General features: G+C 46.8%; 1 protein-coding gene across 2 annotated transcripts in view; it reads left to right on the top strand.

Annotated features, from left to right (window-relative positions):
* The first annotated feature begins 10,564 nt into the window (after positions 1–10,564).
* Positions 10,565–12,122, top strand: part of LOC122382929 — a 72,371-nt gene continuing 70,813 nt past the window's right edge. Inside the window, exon 1 of one of the 2 annotated variants that reach the window (XM_043368941.1) lies at positions 10,565–10,722. The gene's annotated coding sequence lies outside the window, so the exon portion shown is untranslated. The remainder of the gene's footprint in view (positions 10,723–12,122) is intronic. The other variant, XM_043369030.1, reaches the window with a different exon arrangement.

Consider the following 12,122-nt stretch of genomic DNA (forward strand, 5'->3'; position numbering starts at 1 on the left):
GCTCGACCTCGGCCCGACGTCGGCTGGACGGCGGATATGCCCGCATGTTCCGACGTCCAGCCGAGGTCCCGCCGACGTCGGGCCGACGCCGGACCGAGATCGTTTGTCGTTGGACCGACACGGGGACGAAGTCGGCATGTTTATTGGGACAACGCGCCAAAAATATCAACCGGCGGCGGGATTCGAGCCCCCCAGTCGCCGACGTCGGCATGTTTACTGAGACACCGCGCCAAAAGCATCAGCCGGCGATGGGACTCGAACCCCGTGTCATTTGAACGCGAAGTTAGTACGCTAACCACTACACCACGCAGCCAGATGGCGAATTTAGTTTGTTTTGTTGGGTTATGCCCTTCCGGTTCATAAAGAGTCCCATTGCTGTTACGTGACACTTATTGGAAAGGGCGACCCCACAAATGGACTCATATAGCCACCCTTAAGGCCGCCGTCCACTGTGCGGAACGCGTGCGGTCCGTACGGAATTTAACCCGCGCGGGGCTGGGGTCTCCAGCCGAACGCGCGGGGCTGGGGGGGGGGGTAAATTTTACCCCCCCCCCCCTGTTATCTCCCGAACTAATGGTCCGATTTGGAAAATTCAAACGCCAATCGAAAGCTCTCATCACGAACTACTAAAAACATGTACTTAATTTAAAGTTTGAGGTCAAGGTCAAGGTCAGGTCAAGGGTACAAATTGCAAGTTTCTACAGTATCGGCCTTGCACCGTAGTTGCCGAAGAATGGAGTCATGGACTGAGACTGATCGCCCAAAACGTGTTCTTAGGCTACCAAGACAATATTCGTTGCATACAATATCATTCAGAGGTCAAGGTCAAGGTCAGGTCAGGTCAAGTCAGGTCACCAAAAAACAAAATATAGAAAAGGGCATGTGCGACACATGTTTTATGGGTCATTTTACTCATAGAATTCAATAGGCACACTCAATAAGTGATATGGACCACCTCTGGATGAATTTCAGGTCGAGGTCAGGTCAAGGTCAGGTCAAGTGAGGTCAAATTTTGAAGTTGGTTGTTAAGGCCTAAAAAGGTATCTATCTGATGCAGTTTTTCACGGCGAATCGAATGGTGCTACTTTTGTTTCCGTACGAGGTCTAGAACTTCCAAAAAAGTCATTTTTCAAAAAAATTGTGTGTCGTGACGTCATAACATTTTGAATAACTCCCACATTTTTGAACCGATTCTTCTAACATTTGGTATGTAGGTGCACATAGACCACTTCTCTGACATATATTCCGGTTTTTTTCGATAGACTAAAAATTTTGGATTTTATAATGATTTTCCCAAAAAAGTCAGTTTTTTGAAAAAAAAAATTAGGCCAAAATCCAAAATTTTCAAAAAACCGAGATAGCCATTTGATAGACAAGGTAAAATTACGTAAAACCTTTTTGTTACGTCTTGATTCCTTTAAAAATGAAGATGTTAGCGGCGTTTGAACTTTTGCCGTTTTTGAGGCGAAAATGGCGAACATGACGTCACTAAAACGTCAATTTCTCAAAAATTTTCCGACGGATTTCGCTCAAATTTTCAGGGAACGTGTCAAATTGATGTAAGAAAAGGTACTGAAAGTTTGGCGGCGCTGCGCGCCGCCGTTTTTGAGATATCGCAAAAATTCGCGAGGGGGGTAAAATTTACCCCCCTCCCAGCCCCGCGCGGGTTAACACAGAACCCTATGGGCGCATCCGGTCCGTACGGAAATCGTGTGCGCTCCGTCCGGACCGCATCCGAACGGCAATCAGCTGTTGATTTTCCGTCAGCTCTCCGCATGCGTTTCGGATGCGGTTGCTACGGAGACGGAAGAGTGATGTCCGACGCGTTGAACTTTTCTGCGGAAAACGCATCCGGAACGTCCGGAACAGACATGGTTTGGGGCCGTATCGGAGGCAAACATTGTGAATTGTACGAAGAATTGGAACTCGATCATCATGAAGTAAGTAAAAATTATTTCCTTAGAATGGCAAGAGTATTCGCTGCTGGTTACTTGCAATATTTTATTTGGTAATAAGTGATAGGAAACATTTATTAGCTCTCCGCATCAGGACCGCATCCGGACCGCATCCGGACCGGATGCGGCCAGCGTGCGGCGACATTCCGGACGGACTCCGGACGGAATTCCGTCGCAGTGGACGGCGGCCTTACACACCTGCACCAACGTTTCCCAAAGAGTCCCTTTGATAAGTGGCACTTTGGCAAAGTGACACTTGCCGACTGGCCTTTCTATATGAACTGGGCCCGGCCCTGGTGAGTTGCCGGGGCTGAGCCTAACCAAAGGATAGGCCGAGCAGCCCCCAAGCACTCACCGCACCCGGCTACGGGCGAGCTCGGGGCGGTGTTTCACGGGACGCTGCTACCACGCTGCTATCAAATTGCGCGAGCTGACGTCACACTTGCGGTAGTGTTGGAGCAATGGGCCTGTTGATGTTTCCATGGAAACCCAATTTGACACGTGTAAAAGCAGCGTGCTGCTATCACCGGTGAAACAGGGCCCGGCTTACGGGCAATCCCAAATGGGATAAAGTTTCCCGTCCAGTCCGGATCAGGGGGTTGCGGCGTGGAGGAAGATTTAAGTTTCCTGAGGATATTTTGGATACAGAAGCTCTTTATGAAACATGAAACATGCATTTTATATTATTTTAACGGTCAAAACAGCGGCCGATGTCGGTCCGACGTCGGCTGGACCTCGGCTGGGCGTCGGTACATGCGGGCATACCCGACATCCAGCCGACGTCGTGCCGAGGTTGGACCGACGTCGGGCCGACGTCGGCATGCCGATGCCGAGATGCCGACGTCATCCCGACGTCGGCCGACGTCGGGCCGACGTCGGCATGTTTACTGGGAAGTTAACCAAATTGCATCATATTGCATATCATTCGATTCGGCTGATCACCAGGAACACAATGACACCATTTTTTAAGCTCCAGCGTCATTATGTGCCAAGTTATTGGCAAAAACGTCATTTGACCTCAGTTGACCTCATTTGACCTAACCCATGGATAAGTACACCAAACAAAGAAGCACCAATGGCCTACCGTTAAGTAGGGGAAAGTGGGGTAAGACGGGCACCTTAACTTTGGAGCCATTTTTCGGCCGGTTAGAAACATCATAGAAACGGGAAAGTGAGTGAAAACCTTGAACTGGTCGAAAGTCATGAGATCACCATTCACCAGAGACAACGGAAAATCAAATTTCGCCGATTTTAACATTTTTCGACAAAGCGGCGCATAAGTCAGGATTCAGAAAGAGATTGATCTACAGCGCCGCAGCAAAGCGCATTCGATACTCGATAGTTCTTTTTATGCTCTTTCTTATTAATCATCTCAGATTTGACCTAAGGTAAATGTTTTAGCCTCAAAATACACGTTTTCGGGGAGGACGTTTGTCTTTAACCCGCGCCCCAGTGCACAGTGGGCGATCCGGCCGGTGTAGCCTCGCGAAACCTATCGGCATTCATAACATCCATGTTTTTGAAGCTAGAACCACAATGTTTAGGAGCAACCTTCTTGAATATCCAATAAGCACATGTTTTAAATAAGGACTATCTCTTTTAGGATTTGCATGCTCTGTGACGAGCTTCCAATTTGCCTAATTGCCGCTCGAATAACGCATGAATACTTTTGAGGGTAGGTCGAAATTTATGACGATATGAGCTGGGTAGGACAATGAAATGTGTGTACCTAAACTTCTGTTTTTTTTTTTTTTTTTTTAGCAGAATTGGACGTGTATTGCAATCCTGAAAGATCTATAGCTTCAACATTTTTGAAGCTATTAGGTAATTTCAAACAAAGTGGAACGTATACATAAGGAATTAAACTAGCAAAATTTGGCAGTTTTTACATATCTTGAAAGTTTTGAATTTATTTTATTTTGCATTAATTTCTTGAAATATAATTTGTGAAAAATGGGTACCCTTCGATTTTCCTCAAATTTAGATATTGTCTTCCACTACACGTAAGGCACACGTGCTGAGAAAATTAGAGTGGGCAAACGATAACTTTGGATGATATAGCAACAAGAAGTGCAACGTACACGCGCAGTGGAAGGGGGCGGATTTCGCCAACCCCATCTGTTTTTCGCCAATAACTCACGCCGTATTTATTATATTGATGTCAAATTTTCAATACCTACCTATCCAGAATCGAATTGCAAATTTTATCGTGCAAGCAATAGGTAAATCGGTCCACAACTTTTCTAGTAATAGAGGTGCAAAATCAAACATCCTGCCGGGGCGGCGTGACGACCGGCGCCAGCCGATACTCGCCACCCACTGGCGGTCCCAGGGGGGGGCCACGGGGGCCATGGCCCCCCCTTTGGTGCTGAAAGGTGGGGCCATACTATCTTTTGGCCCCACCTTTCAAATCGAACAAAAGTCCTAGAAAAGCTTTTTGTATGTTTCATTTTCTTTCTTGAGCCATCAAAGGACGTGAATTTCAGTCATGAGTGGGTTCAGTTTCGCATTCTGTCAATTTGGCGGTCAGCATCGCTGGCACCGGTTCACGAGTATGGCCGGATCTTATATGGAATATCAGCGTGGGTTTACTTGAGGCTCTCGTAGGCCCAGCAATGGCTGGCATGAGACCCTCTTCGGTAGTGGCGGGTGGGCCCTGCCAAATGAGCGTGGCTCTACGACACTAAAGTAAGACCTCATGGGTGGTGCTATGCATCTCAGAAGCCCGGTGGTGACGCCGTATGCCGGCTTGGTTTCTTAAGGATTAGCGTGGGACCTCCGGGGCCTGCATAGAGTTTGCATGAGCTAGTATGTAATCTCAGAGGCCTGTGTGTAATGTGTACACAGTGGCGGTCGCGGGGGGGGGGGCATCAGGGCCATGCCCCCCCCCCAATTAGGCACATAAAGGGGACCATCATATCATTTGCCCCCTCCCACTCAAGCAACCGATGGGCCCCCATAGGTATATGGGGCCCTGGCCCCGATTCGATCGTCATGAGGCTAAAAAATCCCACGCCCAGCTATTAATATAGCTCCCACACCGGTCTTTGAGAGTCCGAAACTGACCTCTGAGGAAACTTCAGTGGCGGTCAAGCGCCCACGTTGACCACTAAGAGCCCACATCGACCTCTTAGGTCCCACATCTGGCCTATGAGGGCCCCTAACAGGCCTCAGGGGTCCCAAACGGCGTCGAGGGTCTCACACCGGTCTCTGGTGGCCTTATTTCTGTCTCTGGTGTCCCAAGACGAAGATTTAGGTGCCAATGAGGGCCTCGCACTGGCTGCTGAAGACCCGATGCCGGCCTCTAAGGGCCTGCATTGGCCTCTGAGGAGGGCCCATCTTGGCCTTTGAGGGCTCTCTGCTGGCCTCTGGGGTCCAACGACGGCTCATGCCGGTCTTTTAAGGGCCCCACGCTGACCTCTGAGGGCCCCATGTTGGCCTGTACTGAGTAAGGACCCATATTAGCCTCTGAGAGCCCAACTCGGTCTCTGATGGTCTCAAACCACTGGCCTTTGCAGTTTGCAGGCCCTGTACTGGTCTCTGAGGGCCCTAAACTGGCCTCTAAGTGAAAACATACATGGGTGGGCTTCTGAAGATCACAGGGCTCACGCAGACTCCTGCACAGCCTTACGTTGGTCCTGATCGAGGTTACTTTACGTCCGGATGGTCCCGCGCAGATTCCCTCCTATTTCGACGTCGGGGCCCCATGAGCCGGTATGGGTCCTGGGGCTGGCAGTGACTGATGAAGTCCTTAGGGCTCAGGGCCAGTCTTTTTAGCAGTAGGACTAGGCAGGTTGAGTGAGCCCCAATAGAGCCGTTGCGAAGCCCCGCAGAAGGCGCGCGGCCCTCAGATGCCAATAATTTTGAAAACCAGGAACCTGTGGGGGTCTCCAGAGGTCGGTCTACCAACTTTCTCCCGCCGCCACACAACTATACCTATTGGTAAATGTCATAGTCTGAAAATGCTCTCTGGGTTTCACATGCTTGTTCAAAGCAAGAGGTATCTGTACTTTTCCGAATTGTTTTACGAGTATAGTGGTAAGGTCATGCATCCGCGTGCCCGACCTTCCAGCATATGCTACACCGATCCGTCGTCATGGTGCACCGTGCAGTGGCCTGACCGGTGGAAACACCGTGGGACGAGAAATGGAACTGGGCCCGTATTCACGTCGGAATTTTTCGTAAGATTTATCTTACGATCGCTCTTTGTCGTACGATGATTTGGTATTCACGTTGGCATCGCAAACAGTTAAGATTTATCTTACGATCAAAATTTTGGTCGTAGACATTTGTCGTACGATCGATCGTAAGTGCGATTCACGTCGGGACATCTTAAGTCGAATCTTAAGATGATCGTAAGACCTTAATGATGAAGGTATTGTGAAGATACGACTACTCACTGAGCTGTCGTAAGACGTCACCTATGCTTATGAATTGTATATTTAGGTATTGAAATTGCTGTTTATGATTTTTTTTCTTGCGAGCGAGCGCGGAAAAGAGTTTTCAATGTAACGGGAAAATATCAGTATGAGCGGTACAGCTCGGACCGGCCCGCCCTATAACGCTTTTGAGAAGCTTTTATCTCGGCCACCGCTGGGCCGATTGAACCGCGGTCTTTTTTGTTTGGTAGCCCCATCCCTCCTACCTCGTAATTGACTACTCTTGATGCACCTGGGTGATCGCCGTGTCATGTGGCTCTTGCGAAGCCAAGGGTGTCAACTCAGAACCCAAAGTCGTTCTGCTGAATGTACGTTTTTGAGAGGATTATGTCTGTGTAAGCACAGGATCGATTTACTAGGAAATATGTTTGTAGGGTATTTTCATCCATTTTGCCGAGGACACGACTTTTCTCGATGCATGTGGGTGACCAACCATGGCTGCACGTGCCACGTGCATAATAAAGAGATGTCATGTTTGTGTCAATTACAATAACTATGCAATTATCGTGCTCATAGCGCTGAAACTTGGCATGTGGGTAGGCACTCATCGGGCAATGCATTTTCATGTGTCACGTTAGGGGTACTACTGCACGTGCGCACGTGCAGTGGTCACTGGTCGCTCCTAGATCTCGGGAACGGCTGGACCAATTGCGCTCAAAATTGGCACACCGGTAGGGACCGCTTAGTAGCGTGCCGGGCAAAAGTCGTTTGGGACCCCGTTTGCACGTGCGCACGTGCAGGAGGCCGCTTCCATATATAGAAAACGGCGAGGCCGATTGCGCCCAAATTTGGTACACCTTTAGGAACCGCTTAAGAGGGTGCCGAGCAAATGTCATTTGTGACTCCGGTTGCACGTGCGCGCGTGCAGCAGGCCGCTTCCGGGTCTCGAGGACGGCTAGGCCGATTGCGCTTAAAGTTGGTACGCCTTTAGGAATCGCTCAGGAGGTTGTCGAGCAAAAGTCAATTGTGACCCTGTTCGCACTTCGCACTTGCGCACGCGCAAGAGGCCGCTTCCGGATCTCGAGAACGGCTGGGCCGATTGCGCTTAAATTTGGTACACCTTTAGGAATCGCTTAGGAGGGTGCCGAGCAAAAGTCAATTGTGACGCAATTGGCACGTGCGCACGCGCAAAATTGCACATGCGCTCAAATTTGGTGCACCATTAGGGACCGACTAGTAGGATGGTTCGTGCTTAAAAGGACCCTCCCACCTTCAAAAAAGTTAATGAACTGGCATAGAAGTAGTGTTGCATGGTACCTGGAGATTGAGCAAAAATGAATATCTACCACATTTCATTGAACAATATTAAAGGAAATAGCTCACTTTTAACATGGGGTTTTGAACTGGAATAGCAGTTTCGAATATCAGGTCAAAGTAAAAATTATCGACATTTTTGCTAGTTCACAAGTTAGGCTCTGACCGCCGGACCGCCAGTCCGATCAGGCTCATTTTTGGTTTACGCACTCCTTGACGGATGCCTTAGATACCCTGAGGGTACCGAACTTTTACTTCGAATTTTTAAGGTCAAGGCCAGGTCATCCTAGGTCACGAAAATTGTATATCATGTATCGGTCACGTGACGCATGTTTTATGGTCCATTTTACTCGTAGATTTCGAAAATAGTGTCGTCTGTGTCATTTGAGGTCATTGGCAGCTGAATTTACCGGAGGTCAGGTCACTTTCAGGTCAGAAAAGGTCAAATTTTTAAGAATGAAATTTTTCAACAAAAAGGTGCCTATCAGATGCAGTTTGAGCTCAAGAACACGATGGTGCCATTTATATTGCTGTAAGACGTCAAAAACGTACTGAAAAATGGATTTGAAAAAAACATAACATTGTAAAATTTTGACAATAATGCGAATAATTTGGCTATTTTTGAAGACATTGGGCTAAAACTTGCAAATGTAGTTCATCAGTGTGTGTTCTACCACATATATTCCGGTTTTTGCGAAAAGTCAAAAACTTTTTGAAAAATCTGTAATTGTAAATACATATTTTTCAAAATTTTCAAAATTTCGAAAATTCGAGATAGCAGTTCGATAGCTACGTGTATTTGTAGTTCACTCATGCAAAGAAAATGGATCTAGCTCTAAAACTGAGCTCTTGAGAGCGTTTGCCGTAATTCAGTATTTTGCATGAAAATCGGCCGACATGACGTCACTCTGACGTCATTTCCGGCCAAACTGTAGTAGCTAGAAAGTTGAAATTTTACCACAAGGTGTCAAATTGATGCCTCTGAAGGTACCGCAAGTTTCGTGTTGATCCGTCAAACGGTTTAGAAAATATTGCTGAAAAACGGGAGGGGGGCTCTGTAGAGCCCCCCCCCCCAGTCATGCGCGGGTTAAGCATTTAGACCAGGTCGGGTCAGGTCAGGTCAGGTCAACCGGTAGGGGTCGTGACGGGTATTAGTAGTACCTGTCATCCGCCTCTGACAGCTTCGTAACATATTACGAAGGCACCAAAACTACTTCGTTAATGTTCAGATGGTTGCTAAATTCGAATTCAGCTCCAAAAACTAGCCTAGGAACATGTAAAACTCGAACAAGTGAACCGAGGTCACCAACGGTCAATGACCTGACCTTCAGGTGATCTTGACACCCACCCTAATGCATGGGAGCAACATCAAATCACATGTTTGAACGTTTGAAACCACGAAAAGATTGCAAACGCGCGGCTAATGCGAGCCGACATACGCCGAATCGCGATTCCGGCCAAACATGGTCTCGGAAAAAAAGTCACAGGTCAAAGGTCATTTGGGTCAGGGTCATGAAATTTTCACGGTAGGTGTAAAATTGATCAATGCGAGGGCACTGAAAGTTTCGTCGCGATCGGCCGCTTTTTACGCGAGTTATTCCCGATAAACCTTATGGGGGTTGCATCAACCCTGTGCCGGCGAGGGTTAAAATGCATGTTTTATCGATTTATTCTTCATATGATCATTTGTAATATAATAATATAGTTTCCATAATACCTAATGGTAAAATAATTTCCATATTAACTTTAAAGCATACTAAATCTGTGGTACTTTTATAATGTTAAGAATAGCTCACTAATAAATGTTTGAATATATTTCGTTTGCTGTATCATTTGACGGAGGATCCATTTTCTATGTCGTCCCGGAATATGCTGCTAAAATCAAATCTTCGGAACTGCTACGACATCTTAAGTTGGATCGTAGGATGAATCCTAGGACTTTTGACATGAATACCAAATTATCTTAAGATTGTCAACGTGAATTAGAAGTATCCTAAACATCCAGACTGATCGTACGATAAAAAGTTAAGATGGTCAACATGAATACCAAATCGATCGTACGATGAAAACTGATCGTAAGATGTCGACGTGAATGTCGACGTGAATATGTAATGCATGTTGTTCGACGTAAGATGTCGACGTGAATACGGGTATCTGTACTTTTCCGAATTGTTTTACGAGTATAGTGGTAAGGTCATGCATCCGCGTGCCCGACCTTCCAGCATATGCTACACCGATCCGTCGTCATGGTGCACCGTGCAGTGGCCTGACCGGTGGAAACACCGTGGGACGAGAAATGGAACTGGTGATTTTGCCTTACATTGAGCTTAAAGATATCACGCAAGGATGAGATGGATGAAGCATAAGTAATGCCAACCACGCGGCGCCTCGTGGACGTAAAAAATTAGCCGATCACTCCCCCCCCCCCCCCCCCCTCCGGTGACGGATAAATGTTATGTCCCGCGAGTGTGACTTTGGCCCCCCCTTTTGCTAGCGGCTGCGACCGCCAGTGTCGCCACCTGAATGGTTGACAGCACTTATCGAACGAGTCCTGATCTTACCATGCTTTCATCGGAATCGACCTGAGTATTCTTATTCTGTATGTGAGAATGTCATGTGAATGCTTTTGCGTGAATGTTTTTATCTTGGTTTTTCAATGTGTTCTGACTCGTGCTTAAGAATAGCCCTATGGCCTAGGCCATGATTTCAGGGATGAGCACACGATGTAAATAAATAAATAAATAAATAAAATACTGTGCAATGAGATTTTTCCGTAATATAGGCATGGATAAGATAATAATGAATATACTGAAAGACTCTTAGCCGCTCGCTCGTAATAAAGCAGCGAATACTTCTGATATATACGTCACGTGCTCAGCGCATACCGACGTAATTCTGTCACGCGCCTACGATTTTACAGCTCGTCTGAGTAGTGGTGGTGACGTCTATATACAGCAATAAAGTTTTACATATTTCCTTTCAAGTGCATCATTATCATTTAATTTAGGTTATTCAAACGAAAATTATAGCTATGTAACATTAGAATATTTCAAGAAACTCGTCGTCCCAAAAACGTGAGTACTCAAAAATTTTGAAAGTCATCCTTTCGTTGATTCTTTAATATTATTCAACCAAGGCTTATTCAATATTCATATAAAACGAAGTGAAGGCCATGTGGTATACCTACTTGCAACTTATCCCAAGTTATTTTATTAACCCGCGCCGGGCCGGTGCTCTGAGATTCCGCGCCGGGCCGGGGGTGTCTGAACACCCCCCCCCCCCTTCTAACTCGGCTCCTGGGCCACGTAGCGACACGCTGTAAGCGGCAATCGAAAGAACGTCCAAACTAAGGACGAAAACACTTCGGTCATTTTTATGGGTCAGGTCAAAGGTCAGGTCACCAGAGGTCACCAAAGGTTTTCAACATTTTGGAAACTGCCAACGGCTATCTCGGGAACCGATAGAGCTACAGCGCCACGGAAAAGCGCATTCGATAGCCATTTTACAGACCTTTCTGGCTAATAATCTCATATTTGACCTCAGGTCAACGGTTTAGCCTCTAGAGGGCAAAAACTCCAAAAATAGCCGTTTTTACGAAAAGTGGTTTTTCGCCAATAACTTTTGACTCAAAAGAGTCATGACATTACTTTTGCCAGCATCGTGTTCCTCTCGTCGAGGCGCGTCGAATGAACTATAATTTGACCTTAAAAGATCAACTTGAAAATTTGACCTCAGGTCAAGGTCATGACCTGACCGGAAAAGGTCATGTTGCATATCAGTCGATCTGCAACGTCGAGCCGAACACATATAAGGCGTATTCAGCGCTCTAGCACGCCTCTATCAGAAGTTATTAGCGAAAAACTGTTAGATTCTGTTCGTGACCTGAGATGACCTCGGGGACATAACGAGGGGTCACAGTTGCTATTTTCCGGTTCAGTGTGTCAATTTTACCTACATCTCGATGTTTGAGTGTCTAGAATAGCGTTCGTGCAAAACAGACGCTTTTCAATTTTCTCCCATTGACTTATAATGGAGAGGCCGCAAAATTGACCTGACCTTAGGTCACCGATATCAAAATTCCGAGATATAAATTTTATAGATAATGCTGTTCTAATCAATCGCTGAAAGTTTCAAGGCAATCGATCAATCGGTGTAGCTAGGGCGAGCATTCTTATTTTTTTCTGAGGTGAGGTCACTTGGCGTGACTTGGTGACCTGACCTAAGGCGACCTGGGTCTGAAATTTTCACAACATGTGCGGAAAAGATGCATAAAGTAGGTACAAAGTAGGTAAAGTAGGCAGACATTATCAAATCGGTAGCACTAGCATGGGTGGTAAAATGAAGCTCTTAACCCGCGCCGGGCCGGGGGTGTGTGTTTGAACACCCCCCCCCCCCCCTGTGGTTTTTCGCAGATATCTCAAAAACGGCGGCGCGGAGCGCCGCCATTTTTTGGCACAGCTGTTTGTTCATCTAA

This window comes from Amphibalanus amphitrite, unplaced genomic scaffold (assembly GCF_019059575.1).
Source record: "Amphibalanus amphitrite isolate SeventyFive unplaced genomic scaffold, NRLGWU_Aamphi_draft 000001F_arrow, whole genome shotgun sequence".
In the NCBI taxonomy this organism is placed as follows: domain Eukaryota; kingdom Metazoa; phylum Arthropoda; class Thecostraca; order Balanomorpha; family Balanidae; genus Amphibalanus; species Amphibalanus amphitrite.